Genomic DNA, 15,895 nt, shown 5'->3' on the forward strand with positions numbered 1-15,895 from the left:
CACAGCTTCATATTTATCCAAATTACAAATTGAACTACTACCAACGTTCTTGCTTGGAGAATCATTTTAAAGATTGGTGTCCTTTAGAAACATTCATACTGAGCATTTCCAAATCTTATACCCATTGCTTTGTTGCTCCATAAGTCTTGGTGTGGTGTGACTCTGCCTTGAAATGCCTTCTACTCTGATAGTTACTCATAAAAAGGATGAGCAGTATCCATCTAGTCCAGATGCAAGTGACGTTTCTTCCAAGAATCTTTCCTAACTTTTTTTTTTTCAGTGAAGTATGACTACTTTCCTCTCTGAACTTTCAAAGCACTTTGGGTATGCCCTTTCTGTCTTGTATTATAAATTCCTGTGTGTGTCTAATTTCTTTTGGTGGGGGTGGGAAGGCGCTAAGAGCCATTTGGGGACAAAGATAGGGTCTTAATTTATTTTCAGTTTTCCAGTAGGTTTAGCAGAGACCTTTGACCCTGGTGCATACTTAAATTTATTGTTTGAGTATATAACAGAAAGAATGTTGAGACACTATTTTTCAAAGAAGTCACAGAAACTCATTTCTTAAGAATGTTTCAGCATAAGACACAACCCCTTAAGTACTTAGAATCCAGACAGTTTCTATGGGTGTTTATGTTTCTAAAAATCCCATTTCATTTATAAAGAGAAAAGTTATAAAATTAGGTATGTGCATCATTATCTTAATATTTTACAATTTCCTCAAAATAAAAATAAAGACAATGAAACTTAACCTGACATCAAAGACTTTAAAAAGTGTTACTTTTTCCAAGTCAGTAACTTATTTCATAAAAAATAGAAAACTAGAATACATTTATTATAGAGATCCAAATTTTCTTTAGTCATTCATTTCATATCTTAAGTTAATGTGATTATTTTTTCTCTGTTCTGCTGGTTCAAGCAGCATATGCCTTCCACCTTGAATGGATCAGCATATCCTCCAAATGTTCTGTGGAACTGTTCCTTCCTTTTGACATTCTTGTACGATTCTTGTTACTTTATGTTCTAATCAATCCACGCTGGCCAAAACTGCAATTACAATTAATCAATGGTTTATATCGACAGAAACAGAGCAATAATGAGAAACTGCTGATCAGTAATAAACATGTTTAGGCCACATTTTATAAATAGCTCGCAATAAGGGAGGGCTAGGTCTTATTGACTAACTAATAAATGACTTACAATCTATTTTCGAGCCTCAACCAGGCAAGAGTATCTCAAAACAAACAGTAGAGTGGTCATATTTGTAGTGAGAAAAACAAAACTTTAAATTATTATTGAGTTTGAATGGAATAAAGATACAAGTAGGGTACAGGGAACAGTCATAAGGATGAGTCAAGGTTTATGCAACATTAACACAATGATACTTTTACTCAGATATATAGCCCTAAAATTGTTCATATTTATCCAACTTACTTAAATCTAAATCTGGTCTAACTTTAAATTTCTTTCTAGCCATCAGGCCTCATTTACTTTTAAGATACTCGCTCTTTTTTATTTTTAATTAGTTAACTATTACTTATTCCTCCTACTTATTTGTTCTTAAAAACCCACAAGTTTTAAGTCTTTGGTATGCATAATACATTCTTTTAAGCTTTTCCCATGTATTGAATCCAATGTAAGTATTAAATTCCACCCATATGTGTCTCAGTTTACCTACTGCATTTGCTAATTAAACTGTGCATTTAGTCTATTGTAATATTTTTGCCCAATTCTCTACCCTTTGTGGGAATTTTAATATTCTTAGCAAGGCAGAAAGCTGCTTTAGGACAAGAACTGGGTCTTCAACTTCATTTGTATTCATGTAGCTCTCAAAAATATACAAGCACAAAGCAATACTCAAAATTACTTATTGAGTGACAGGGTTTATAGATAGGATTATAAATCAAGGCTTACAGGGACTAAATAGGTAATGTAAATATGTAAACTTAACGGATATATGATGTGAGAAGGAAACTGAACTTTAAAATTGGAAACTTTGCAAATAAATGCGACAAGTGATTACATGGGAAAACATAGGTCCTCCTGTCTCCGTATAGTAGTTACTCTTCAGCTCTAATTCTACTCCTGGAAGAAAACCTGCCCAGTACTATCAAATATTCTAGTTTTTTCTGGAAAATATATTGTCAAAATTCTATTAGAATTTCTGATTTTTAAACAATTAATTCTATTTCAACCTATCCTAAAGAGCAAATAAGCAAATAGCTTATTTGCAGACTGCCTCTTTCTTTATCCAACCAGCTAAGAATCTTAGCTTTATGGGAAACTAATCTTAATATATTGGTAATATTGGTGAGTTTAAGTTCTAGAAGTTTGTATGTCTATATAGTTGATAGTTCAGTGGATAACTGTAGCAATTTCTTAGATGAAATCAGATGAGTCTTGTGTGCTTCCAATATTTATGCTTAAAGGTAAAATTTTTGAGTTAAAAATCATAATTTGATGGAGAGTACCTGATTGACTTAGTTGAGTTGATCTTGGGGTTGTGAATTTGAGCCCCATGTATGGTGTAGAATTTACCTAAAGTTAAAAAAATTGATGACCATTTTTGATAGGATTTATTACTGAGTATCTCTTCAACCAAAAGAAGTCTCTTCTGAATTAAAATAGTATACTATATTGCTTTCAAAGACTTAAAATACACAACCAAACAAAAAGGAAATATTTCTTAATATAAATCTGCAGAAAATATTTTGCATTAAATTCTCCAGGAAACTTGGGAATTACAAAGATATTCTTGCAATGTTCCTCAGCTATCCCACATCCAGGCTTTTAGCACTTTTTTCTAGCCACAGCTGAGTGGAGGGAGTGCTGTAGAATGTGAGGGAGACCTTAAAGCTCTAAGTGTTTGTAAAAATGTGGAAATAGTGAGAGAAAGAGGACTTTGGTCCCTGCTTTCCATTATTTTTCCACCAACTGATTAAACAAACAAAAACAAAACAACAACAAAAAATTATCACACTTAACAGAATAGAAAAAATTGAAGCAAAATTAACCTACCATTAAGTTCTTTACTCTGCTGGAGCTATTTAAACTTCTCTTAAGGATCCTTAGACACTTCCCTCTCGTTGAGTATTATTTGCTTAGAAAATATGTTTTTAAAAAATGATAGTTAAAAGCAGCCTAAATGCATAAGCTTATTCTGTATCAAAAGGAACCCATTTGAAAGAATTAGGTGGCAAAAAGCATATCTTTCTCTTAATAAATGATACCTTTACTATGATATATGCTGTCTGGTGATGCACTGTATTTATTTTAAATGAAATTCTTTGATGCAATATTGCTTTGATTTATTGGGTGGTTTTTTGATTTAGTAGGAGACAGTTTTAAATCAGATGGTGAGGCTGATTTACTAGAGAAGGTATTTGATTTGATAGATGATGTATCTTCTTCAGTATTCAATAAGTAATGATTCAATAGTGAATGTCTGATTTGGTAAGTGAACTATTAGATTTGATTTTGATCTATTTTCTCAGTAAGAGATACATTTATTTTAATAGTTGATGTATCTATTTTAATGTAAAATGTGTCAAATTTATGACTCCATGTTTTTTTCTTCACTTGTGATTTATGAATTTTACTAGTAATATATATGTTTCAATTTAAGGTAATATGGAACATTCATTACTACCACAATTAAAGTACTCCAAACCTATATGAAAGTTTTTCCCTTTTTTTCTGAGAAAATGTTTACAGTTATTAAGGTGAAAATATAAATTTCAGTTCAAGGAAACATAAGCATATCTAGGCAGAAAGAAGGTGTGTGTGTGTGTGTGTGTGTGTGTGTGTCTTTGAAATCAAAGTTAAATTATATTACAAATTTAGGTAGTAAATGTCAAATCTTCTCTTTTCTCCTTTGCTCCACAAAAGTAGCTACTCAAGTTACTGTTATGTTTCCATCTTCTTTAATAAAAAGCTTGCTGATGTTTCTCTTTTTATTTAGAAATACTGATTAGTCTAGCTACTGCTTTTGTTTGGATTTACTTTCAGGTTTTCTTAGCATCATGGTTTACTTGTCTGAACTTCACAGGTTGATAAATGAATTACTATAAACTTCAGACAATAATTCTACTTGACATGTTTTTGAACCAACATTTGTAGTATCTGCTTAAAATATAACTCAGGGGATCCAAGATTAGAAAAGCTATACACCATCACCATAGAAGCTGGAATACAAAATGTAACTAAGATTTGAGAGAAGCAAAAAGTCTGACATATGTCATCTTACTGCAGGTTCCTTTAAGTTTATCCTTATAATCTAATCCTAAAGTAGGAGTCTAGCTGCAGTTGGTAGCATCAAAGGAATTAGTCTTTTGCTTTTTAAATTTTTTAAAGATAACCCATGGATTTATTTTAGGGATACTCCAGGGAATGCATTCTCTATCTGGGCAGTACCACCCCCAAGAGTTTGAAAACTGGTTCTTGGTAGTGGTAGTTGATGGAATCGTATTCTTTCTTGTTCTTTTTATGTATAAAGAATGGATGTACATACAGCACATAAACAGATACACAGTATATCTGTGATGTTAATATTTCATTTGGAGAAGTGGCAACTAGGTTTTGTCAAGAAAATCTCCTTTAGAGGGGCAGTGATGAAGAAAAGGTTGAGGAACATGGTTGTAGGGGATTAATAAATATGTTTTGTTTTTAATATTTCATGATTCACTCTATGTTCAAATACTAGATTATGGCACATAACCTGGGCGAGACATGAGACTGTCAAGTAGACTGTTGATATTAATGATATAAAAAGCTCTTACAGCCTCCATATTTCTTTATGGAATGTCTATGCCAATGGAAGTTGAGCTGAAACCTAATAGGAATCTACTGGGAAGTCACGTGCTTCCTTTAGTCACTTAGGCAGCTTAAGCCTACAGCAGGAGGAATGAGCTATTGAAGCCTCGTTGAATGGCAAAGGAGGACATCATCCATATCCTAATATGTGTTTATGGTTTTAGTGATGCATCTGCATGAAGCCTTTTCAGTTCAGTGCTTAGAGAAATTAGTTTCATTTTTTAAGAAGCAATCTGTATTTTCTTTTCAAAATAAGAAACTCCCTAAGAGGAGAACCTGGGTGGCTCAGGGGTTGAGCATCTGCCTTTGACTCAGGTCGTGATCCTTGGGTCCTGGGATAGAATCCCACATCATGCTCCCCACAGAGAGCCTGCTTCTCCCTCTGCCTATGTCTCTGCCAGTCTCTCTATGTCTCTCATGAATAAATAAATAAAAATTTCAAAAAAGATTTAAAAAAGAAACTTAAGAAAAATTAATATAATTAAAATAAATTAATATAATACATGTTAGTCCCACAGGAAACAAGTTATATTTTTAGAAAGCACTTTTTAGTGACACTTAAGCCACTTCTCTCCCCCATAATTCATTGTGTGGACCATTCCTCCAAATACCTCTTAACAAGCATCCCATCCATATCTTTCCCCTACCTTCCTCCTAGACCAACCCTTTTCTTCACCCACTTAGCTGTACACTCATGTTAGTATATTTGTTGTGTGCCGTCATTTGGTTTCTTTCATTCTGATCTTCTACCCATTATGCTCATCCCACAGGCATGATGAAAGCCCCCAGGGGTGTATAAAAAAAAATGAGAATCTGCCTCAGGAAGCCAGAGTAGAAAAGGTGGTGGACATTGATACTTCCAAAATTTTGTCAATGTTATATGAACATACCAATACCTCATGAAATACAGAAAAAGCAATCAACATGCACTGCTATTCTAAACACTTTTCAATATTCTTTAGACATCTCCTAATCCTTGCCTCAAAGCCTCTGTTAAGGCCTGACAGTCCTTAGAGAAGCCATCCATCAGACTCCTCCCTATACAAATTACACCTCTCCTTAAAAGATCTCAAGTTGCATCTCCACCAGAAAACCTTCAGTGATTGGTTTTTTTAATTTCTTGCTTTGTGGAAACTCCTTTGACTTATATAGACTCTAATACAATTAGGTTTTCAAATAGACTTCTAGATTTCTTTTATGTGTATTTTTCTCCTCATCTTATATAGCGTGGATATTTTTCAGGAAAATTGTGTGTTCTAAAGATGTACATAATTTCACAAATGAAGATGTAAGATGAAAAAAATATATATATTAGGAGGTTCTAAGGCAAGATGCATTGCAGCTGTCTCCCTGCTGTTCTCACTGTATTCTTAACCATTCTCAGAAATAAAATAGAGAGATAATGAAAGAAAACAGTGAGAAAAAAATGTTTGAAAAAGGCATGTTTGAAGAGCAAAAGAGTAAGATAATTTAAACAAGTAAAGCTGAAACTCAGTCTAAGTTACATATAGGCTTGCTATGGTTTTGACATCCTTCTTGTCCTTACTTTTTAATAGCATGACAATTTATCCAGTTTCAGTAGTAATATTAAAATGTTGTACTCCTGAAATGCAGCCACAAATGTAGCCTCGAAGTAGAAGGAATTTTGTATTGTCAGATAGTACATGGATCATTAACCATTTTCAGGAAGAAAGGATCCAGAAGTGGATTTTGACATAAGTGAAGTTGAGAACATGATTCATGAGCTTGTTCTAAAGACTTTCTCTGGGTTATTTAAAGTAAGCAGATGGAATAGGTATTACCAGTTCATTTTTTAAACAAAGTCATATTTCTTGAAGGGGCAGAAACAGGAAAGGGGGACACAGAGTAAAACACCAGTTTTATGTAACAGTAAATTATCAAGACATGGGTCAATTTAAAATAATTTTAAAGAAGACGGTTAGGAGCTGAATTGTGCTCTTTTAGAATTCATATATTGAAGCTCTGACACTTAGTACCTCAAAATGTGACCATATATGGAGATAGGGCCTTTAAAGAGATAATTACGTTAAAATGAGGTCATGAGAATGGGCTCCAATTTGATATGAGTAGTGCTGTTATAAGGAAGGGATTAAGTCATAGGAAGACATCACGTGCTCAGAGGCAGGACTGTGCAAAGAGGAAACAAGAGAAGCTATCTGCAAACAAGGGAGAGAGTTCTCTGAGGAAACCAACCCTGTCAGCACCTATGTCTGTTGTTTAAGCCACCCCGTCTGTGGGGTTTTTGGTTTCTTTGCTTTTGTTTTTGTGACAGCCCTAGCAGACTATTAGAATATTCTAGAAAAAAATTATATTGAAAACCTGTTCTAAATACTAAATATTCAACTTCTAAGTTAATTATGCTAATACCAAATTATTTTGTTTTATTTAAGGGATGCAATGGTCTGAGTGTTTGTGTTACCTTAAAATTCATATTTTGGAATTCTAACTGCCATCGTGATGATGTGAAGAGGTGAGGTCTTTGTGAGGTGATTATGTCAGGGGGGCGGAGCCCTCATAAAAGTGCCCTTATAAAAGGAACCCCAGAGAAATCCCTCCCCTTTGTCCAGTGAGGGCACAGCAAAAAGATGATGTCTATGAACAGGAGGTGGGCCCTCACCAGATACAGAATCTACTGGCACCTTGAACTTCCCAGAACAGTGAGAAATAAATTTCTGGTTTTATAAGCCACTTAGAGTATTGTATTTTGTTATTATAGTAGCCCAAATAGACTAAGACAAGTGGCAAAACAAATTTTTTTATAGCAAAAAGTGAGTTCTATATGGGTCTTTAATTTTTCAGATATTTACCTTGAAATCAATTTAAAATATATAAGTTAAATACTTTCCTACATGTGTCTACATCCTTACTATATTAGGAATGATTGAAATGCAATAAAGCAATGAGTTTAGAAAATATTATATGTATGTAGATATAAAATTTTGACTTTGCTTAATAAAAAATAGTGACGTGGAAGTAGAGCTCCGGATTAGTAGTAGAAGAAATAGACTCAGCATTATTTTGAGAAAATTTGCTTGTTTTCCTGGACCTTTTCCTTCAAAAGTGAATCAAACAACTATATAAACATAGCTCTAATATTCTAAAATAGAATATACAAGAAAGTACATTTTTTTCATTTTATATTTACAAAAATTCTTAACTTGTTTTGAAGACATGACTTACATTTAATGTAATTATACAATAATAATAGCTAACATTTATTATTCACTTCATATGTACCATGAATAACCAAGTAGATAATATTATTGTTCCCATTTTATATATGAGATAAATGAGGCAAAGAGAAATTAGATAACTTGCCCAAGATATCATTTTGTAAGCTATAATTGAATCATAAACAAGGAGGCTTCAGAGTCCAAACTATTAACTTTATGCTTTATTGAATAAGATTAAAGGTAAACATAGTTTTAGCTATTATTTTTAGAAATCAATTGAAATGATTCATTTGTACACAGTCTAGATAGACGGTGGGTCAAAATTACCCATCCGAACCTTAGATTCACTTCATACATATTAGATTCCAGGTTTCAAATTGTTCCTACTTTATGCTAATTCCATTGGTTTCTGTTTTTCTTATCACAAAATATGAAATGGTTTGCTGACTGCTTTCCCTAAGGTTCATAGTCAGTCTTGTTATGTTCATGAGATTCCAATCATGTAGCAATTTTTCCCTCCCTGTTTCTGTTTACTCAGTCAGCCCATATTATATATTACTTCCTTCCTTTTATAACAATATAAATAAAAATTCCTTTTGCAATTTATATTGATAATGTTGATAATCCTCTCCCTCGGCTTCATTTAAGGATTTTGTTTCCTGGGCAGCCCCAGTGGCTCAGTGGTTTAGTGCCTGCCTTTGGCCCAGGGCGTGATCCTGGGGATCCAGCATCGAGTCCCACATCAGGCTCCCTGAATGGAGCCTGCTTTTCCCTCTGCCTGTGTCTCTCATGAATAAATAAATAAAATCTTAAAAAAATAAATAAATAAAGGATCTTGTTTCCTGTTGTTACTCACATTCACTGTGTTATGAAATTCCTGTCTACTGGATTTTGAACTGTGAAATCTACCCTCATGGTGCTTAAGGAATATCAAATAAATATTTGCTTAGTGAATTATTCTGTATTCTGAAAGTATGATTTGGATATATATTTTTCTAGAATAGCATATTTGCTTATTTGATTATTAGCACATCATTTTTTCATATTTCATACATTTTCATTTCTTAAAAATGGCATCCTCTTAACCTAAATGTGCTGAATTTTTGGGACTGTCATTAATATGGTTTTTGTTGATCAGTTTTGTTATTTTGTTTTTTGTTTATTTTTTTTATTTTTTTTAATTTTTTTTTTTGTTGTTTTTTGTTTAGAGAGAGAGAGTGCACTTGAGCAAGGGGAGGGAGAGAATCTTAAGCTGGCTCCACACCCAGTGAAGAGCCTGACAGAGGGCTCAGTCTCATGCCCCTGAGATTATGACTAGAGCCAAAATCAACAGCTGGATGCTTAACTGACTGCCACCCAGGTGCCCCGTTGATCACTTTTTTATTTGCAATTTTTTTTTTCCTCTAACCAGACTGTAGACATGAGAGCTCCTTGAGATCTAGTGAATGGCTTCTAAATTTATATCTCCAGCCAACATCCCTCCTCTGAGACTAGTTACTTCTATCTTGCACCGATTCATCTATGTTCTTGGGTGTCCTAATAATACTTCAAACTCAACATCTCAAAAAAAAAAAAAAAAACAAACAAACTCAACATCTCTGAGGCCAAATTTAAAATCTTCAATTTAAGATAATATCCTCTTGTCTCTTGATGTTACATACCTCAGGTAATGGGACTAACACTCATCTGATTGAACAACTCTGTAATATAAGAGTAATCTTTGAATTCTCTCTAAACATCTCTTGAATTCACTGTCCCCTCTATACCCCACACTCTACATGCTGTAGTCCCATCTAAACTACCACAGTCATCTCCTTACTGATTTCCCTCCATTTACTTGGCCCATGCCATCATGTCTCAGAGATTTTTTTTACTCTGATGCTAGAGCAAACTTAATAACTTAAATGTGACCTATTTATACATCTGTCAAAATTTTTCAGTAGTTCCCCCTGAATCTAGAATAAAGACCAGGATCCTCCATGTAAGCTCTAATCTTTGCTTATGCTAGAAGAAAACCTTTTTAGCTTCATGTCACACTTTGTGTCCTTCACATTCTGTTCTTCAGTATTCCTGGCCTTTAATTTTTTTTTTTTAAACCTGGCTTTGATAATGCTGCTGGTTTAGGTCCAGGGACCACAATGGGTAACAAAGTCCTACATTAAAATACGGCTCACTTCGGCAGCACATATACTAATATTGAAACGATATAGAGAAGATTAGCATGGCCCCTGCGCAAGGATGGCACTCAAATTCATGAAGCATTCCATATTAAAAAAAAAAAAATACAGCTGAAAGAAGTTGATGCTCAGACGGCTAAATAATGGTCATGGTATGGTAATAATTAAGTAGCACCTATTATGTGCCAGGTCCTTCTTTAAGCATTTTGTTTGTTTATTTTTAATTTAGGTTTATAATTTTCCTTCAAATGAATCACTTCCCCTCAAGATTATAATCTGTCTCACATGAGTGACCTCTTTGGTGTTGCACCCTATAGAGCCACTCTGTTGTATAGTTTGCAATTATTCATGCAAAAAATTTGCAATCCCCAAATTGAAATTTATGTAAATAATTCTGGAAGAAATAAATTTGGTGCTGAACTATGCTTTTGATAATAACATTATTCTCCTTTATTATAAAAGTAAAAATAGGCATTATATATTATTCATAAAAATATAAAGTGGACTATGTCTATTTCCTACTAGTCTAGTAACCATATATTACTCTGTTTACTTTGGAATGAATAAACTTTCTCTTTTTACCTTTTGACCTCCTCTGTCTATTTGCAATATTTTGATTATTCATGACATATATATAAAAAATTGGCCAATGTCTTCAAGAAACTTACAGATAAATAGAAAATTTACATTAATGTTGAGGTGGTTTCCTGCCCTCTAAAAGCCAGAAAATTAGGATAAAAACTACTCATTAATTCTCATAAATTTAGTTTCTATTCTTTTAAGGCAGATGTCTTCTTAATGAGCAGTGTTACTAACAGAAGCATGTAGATTCAAATATTACTTTGCAATGATTTGTTCTGTATCTATCTGCCTTCTGAAGTAAAATATTTTTTACAACTGACCTGGTAGTGACAATTATGATGAAAAAGCCATTTCACATAAGCTACTAAAACCAAAACCCAAATCAAAACAACCCATGCAACAAGGGCTCTCTAAACATCTCTTGAATTCACTGTCCCCTCCACAACACTCACCCACTTCCTTGACTCAATCATTCAAGAAATATTTTTTTGAAGCAGGCCTATCTGCTAGTTATAAATGTTCTAGAAGTTTGGGCTACTATGTCTGTCAGCAGACAAAAGAAACAAAAATGTCTGCCTTCATGGAGCTTATGTTCTACCAAGGGGAGACAGACAATGAAAAACATGATACATACACTATGTCACAAGGTGATGAAGGCTATGGAAAAGAAAAAAAATATTTTAAAAGAAGAGAAAATATAAAGTCTATTAATTTAAAAAGTAGAGCAGAATGGTAAAGAGAAGAGAGAGTATGGGAAATCTAGCAGTTTGCCACTTTAAGTGGGTGATCAAGGTAGGCCTCAACAAAAATGATGATTTTTGAGTAAAAACATAAAGGAAGTAGAGAAGGCAGGTATATGGCTACCTTGGGGAAGAAAACTGCAGACAGAGGGAATAGCCAGTGCAAAGACCCTAGGGAGGGAAGAAGCCCAGATGTTAGAGAAGAGGGAAGGGAGGGGGAGGGATAACATTAGGGCTTTCCAGACCTTTGTGAGAATGTGGACTTTGAATCAGAGGGAAATGGGAGAGCCATTGTTGAGTGCTAAGTGAAAGGGTGATATGATCTTTCTTACATTTTAAACTCTGTTTTTTTTCTGTGGAAAAACTCTGATGGCCACAAGGAGAGCAACAGGGAAGCTAAAGAGAGATAAACTCAGTAATCCTGGTGAGAAATGGATGATAATGACTAAGATCAGGGTGCTAACAGGCTGACCATGAAGGTAGTGAAAAGTGCTCAGATTCTAAAGACAGAGAGACAGACAGACACAGAGACACACACACTCATGTATATTAACTTTTTTTCTTCTATGTTTAGAAAAATTAAGGTGTAAAGAAAGGTTAGACTACTACAATAAATATTTATTATACAGTACCTGGATCTAGCAGTGTTTAATCTTTTATCATGTTTATCTTGGGAAGTATTTGGAAGTGGCAGATATCCTATTCTTCATCTTGCCATACTTCAGCATGAGAAAATTAAGAATTCTGTAATATCACTTAATATCCAATTTAGATGGATATTTTCAAATTTTGTGAATTATTCTAAAAATTCTTACAACATGTGTGTGTTTATGTGTGTGTGCATGTGTTCGATTCCAGGACAGGACTTAATCCAGGTTCATGCATTGTATTTGAGCATTAAATCTCTTTTAAATTAGCATAATTGTTTATCATTACATTTCCTTTAAAAAATCAGAATATTTGTCTTATAGAAAGTTAGCCACATTAGACTTGCCTGATTGTTGTTAATCATGGTATTGTTTAACTTTTGCTGTATTTCCTTTAAATTGGAAGTTAGACCTTTAATGTGTTGATTAGATTCAGATTAATTTTCATTGACAAGGAGACTTCATCAGTACAGCTGTGAAGTTGAAATATATTAGGAAGCACATAATTCTGTGCTATCCAATTATTAGATATGTTAGAATGATGTTCAGTCAGAGGTTGCTTGAAATAATCCTTTTTTTCTGTTACTATTTTATCAAATTGATGTGTGATTAGATTATTTTGTGTCTATTATTCTGAATTTGAAGGTTGTTTATTTTATTTTTGAATGTACAAAGCATTTTCATGGTTCAAAAGTTAAAACTGTATTAATAAACATACTTGGGGAAGTTTTGCTTCCACCCTTAGTCACTCTACTTTGTAATCTTCCACTCTCATAGAGAAGCATTTGACAAAATTTGTAAATGGCCAGAGAATAAAGAAGTTAGGTGTGACAGGCCATATACAAATCAGTGGGTGTGGCTGTATTATAGCTGTCAACCTTAAAAATGAAATATCCAGGGGATCCCTGGGTGGCTCAGGGGTTTAGCACCTGCCTTCGGCCCAGGGCGTGATCTTGGAGTCCCAGGATGGAGTTGCACGTCGGGGCCCCTGCATGGATCCTGCTTCTCCCTCTGCCTGTGTCTCTGCCTCATTCTCTCTCTCTCTCTCTCTCACTCTCTCTGTGTCTCTCATGAATAAATAAATAAATAAAATCTCTTTTAAAAATGAAATATCCAGTTATTTTCTAGCAAAATGAGTTTATTCAGGAATAGTGGAGGAGTCGCAAGTTGGCATGTGTGATGAACCATATGCAAGTCCAGAGAGACAAAGGGAAAAAATATAGAACGCTACATAGCTGCAAAAAGCTGTAGCTCTCTTTTATAGAGAAGACTTAGGAGTTCTAAATAGCCAAAGACCTGAAAGACAAAACGTAGAATCTTTGTTTCTTAGGTGAATTACATTAAAGAAACTTTATTTATAATTTCCTGTTAAGAACAGACCAATAATCTAAGAAAACTTTGTCCTTCTAACAGAGAGAAAACCAAACTCTAATTTTGCACTGTACTTTTGATATCCAAAAATCATTCCAAGTAAATTCATATTAATCTTACCTTGACTACATATGAAATTCCTTTCCCAAGGTTCCTTTTCCATAAACCTTTTATGTCCATTTGAATTTGTCCCTTATTCTCCTCCCCTTTCCAAAGTAACCAGCTTTACTTTTGGAGAAATTAATTTTCCTCAATAAAATGCATTTCCATTCTTCATACCTTCTTTTACCAAAAACACACTCCTGATTCCTTGGCTATTTTTCATATGCAGTGATTTTTTTTTGTCTTTACTATTTTTAGTAGCTTTGTTTTTACATGTACTAATTAGATTATTAACCCTTAGAGTCTTTAATCCCCAGGAGATACTAAGAAATAAACAATTTTGGACTGGCAAATTCATAAAAACATAATTTCTAGAAGAATATTTCCCTCTTACAGTAAAAATTGTTATTGTGGAATAAAAACTATTTGTTAATAGATATAAATATTTTTACTCTCTATAAAGAAAAATGTATGGGCAGCCCAGGTGGCTCAGTGGTTTAGCGCCGCCTTCAGCCCAGGGTGTGATCCTGGAGACCCAGGATCGAGTCCCACATCAGGTTCCCTGAATGGAGCCTGCTGCCTGTGTCTCTACCTCTTTCTCTCTCTCTGTGTGTCTCTCATGAATAAATAAATAAAATCTTAAAAAGAAAAATGTAAAAACCTAAATATAGGTAAACTTACTTTTAGTAGTCAGTATCTCACCATATTACCTTATTTGGAAATGATCTAGATATTTAGTGAACATCTATTATGTATTTTAACTTAGCATGATCTTTGATCTCATTTGCATTTATTTAAATTATTTGTTTTTAACAATTATACTTGGATTATACATGAAATAGCTAACCATTTTAAGTTATTTCTGATGTTGATACATTTTGTAACAGAGATAGCATGAGCTTTTATGATTAGTATTACATTTAATACTGATAACTCCAAATAAATGTTAGTTTTTATTAAACTAGTAAACTTAAACTAGCATTTATCAAATATTATTTCAGATTATATGAATTTGAAAACATTTGGGCTGGTTTCTTTTTTTTTAAGATTTTATTTATTTATTCATGAGAGACACAGAGATAGAGAGAGAGAGAGAGAGAGAGAGAGAGAGAGAGAGAGAGAGGCAGAGATACAGGCAGAGGGAAAAGCAGGCTCCATTCAGGGAACCAGACATGGGACTTGATCCTGGGTTTCCAGGATCACATCCTGGGCTGAAGGCAGTGCTAAACTGCTGAGCCACCTGGGCTGCCCTTTTTGGCCTGGTTTCTATTATATTTCTGGAGATTTTTGGAATATTTAATTTAAGTATGTGTTTAATTTTCCATGTGAGCCAATGAAATAGGATCTTTTATAAATTAATTTTGGCAATACTATCTGGAGGTGGGAAATATGTATCTATGACACATATACATAGATAACATAAGGAGAAACCTTAGAGTTTTATTTTAAAATTCATGCCATCAATCTGGAACAAAATTTTGAGGGTACTTGAATCTAAATTGTGTTTCTAGGAGATAAACTAAGTAAGGTTATCTGCTCAAATGACCAATGCCTTTTGGTAAGGATTTTTATTTGTATACAGTAAAGATCCTTTTAAGGCTGTTTTTTATTGATTTGTTTGTTTGTTTTTGGAGTCATTTCGGAAAGTTCTTGTACCAATCAAAAAGAATGTATGTCCCCAACAGGTTTAGGATCTTTTTTTTTTTTTTTAAGGATGTCCCTTAAGAGGGATTTATCTAAAAAGTTCCTCAGGTTGGCTATGAGAAGACTGAAGTAAGGAAGTGGAGGGTGCAGAGGAGATGGAGATGCCACAGAAGAGAAAGTGGAAGAAAAGTGGAGAGCAGGGCCATTGCAAGATAGCCATTGCAAGCCTGAAGACAAAGGAGGAGGAGGAGGAGAATAAGATGGCTCCTGAGACAAAGAGGAGTGAAGAGAGGGGAGGAAGACTTAGAAGACTTTGTGTCTTTCTTCAATCATGTATTTGCCTTAGTTAATTTAGAAATGATATATTTAAAGAGGCAATTTTAGAGACCTGAGTATGTTCGGAATCCCCTAGGCACCATATAAAATATGCATCCCATTCAGTCTGTTTAATTTCAGAGTCACTTAATTTAGTCAAGGAAGGGAGGTTGAAAGTTACCAAAATGGTCATTGAATTTCTAAGGTAAGTTTGGTTGAATCTGTCCATTTAGTTAAAAGTGCACAGAAGGAGGGACCCAAGTTTTTAAATATAAAACGGGCTGCCTTCCCAGGAGAAGGATCCTCCTGGGAGA

At 34.0% G+C, this 15,895-nt stretch overlaps 1 non-coding gene across 1 annotated transcript; it reads left to right on the forward strand.

The window, feature by feature from the left end:
- The first annotated feature begins 10,171 nt into the window (after positions 1 to 10,171).
- Positions 10,172 to 10,276, forward strand: LOC129510063 (U6 spliceosomal RNA). Its single transcript, XR_008664505.1, has one exon. It is a non-coding gene; the product is annotated as a U6 spliceosomal RNA (small nuclear RNA).
- Positions 10,277 to 15,895: the final 5,619 nt, after the last annotated feature.

The sequence above is a fragment of the Nyctereutes procyonoides genome, unplaced genomic scaffold (assembly GCF_905146905.1).
Source record: "Nyctereutes procyonoides isolate TBG_1078 unplaced genomic scaffold, NYPRO_anot_genome, whole genome shotgun sequence".
In the NCBI taxonomy this organism is placed as follows: Eukaryota; Metazoa; Chordata; class Mammalia; order Carnivora; family Canidae; genus Nyctereutes; species Nyctereutes procyonoides.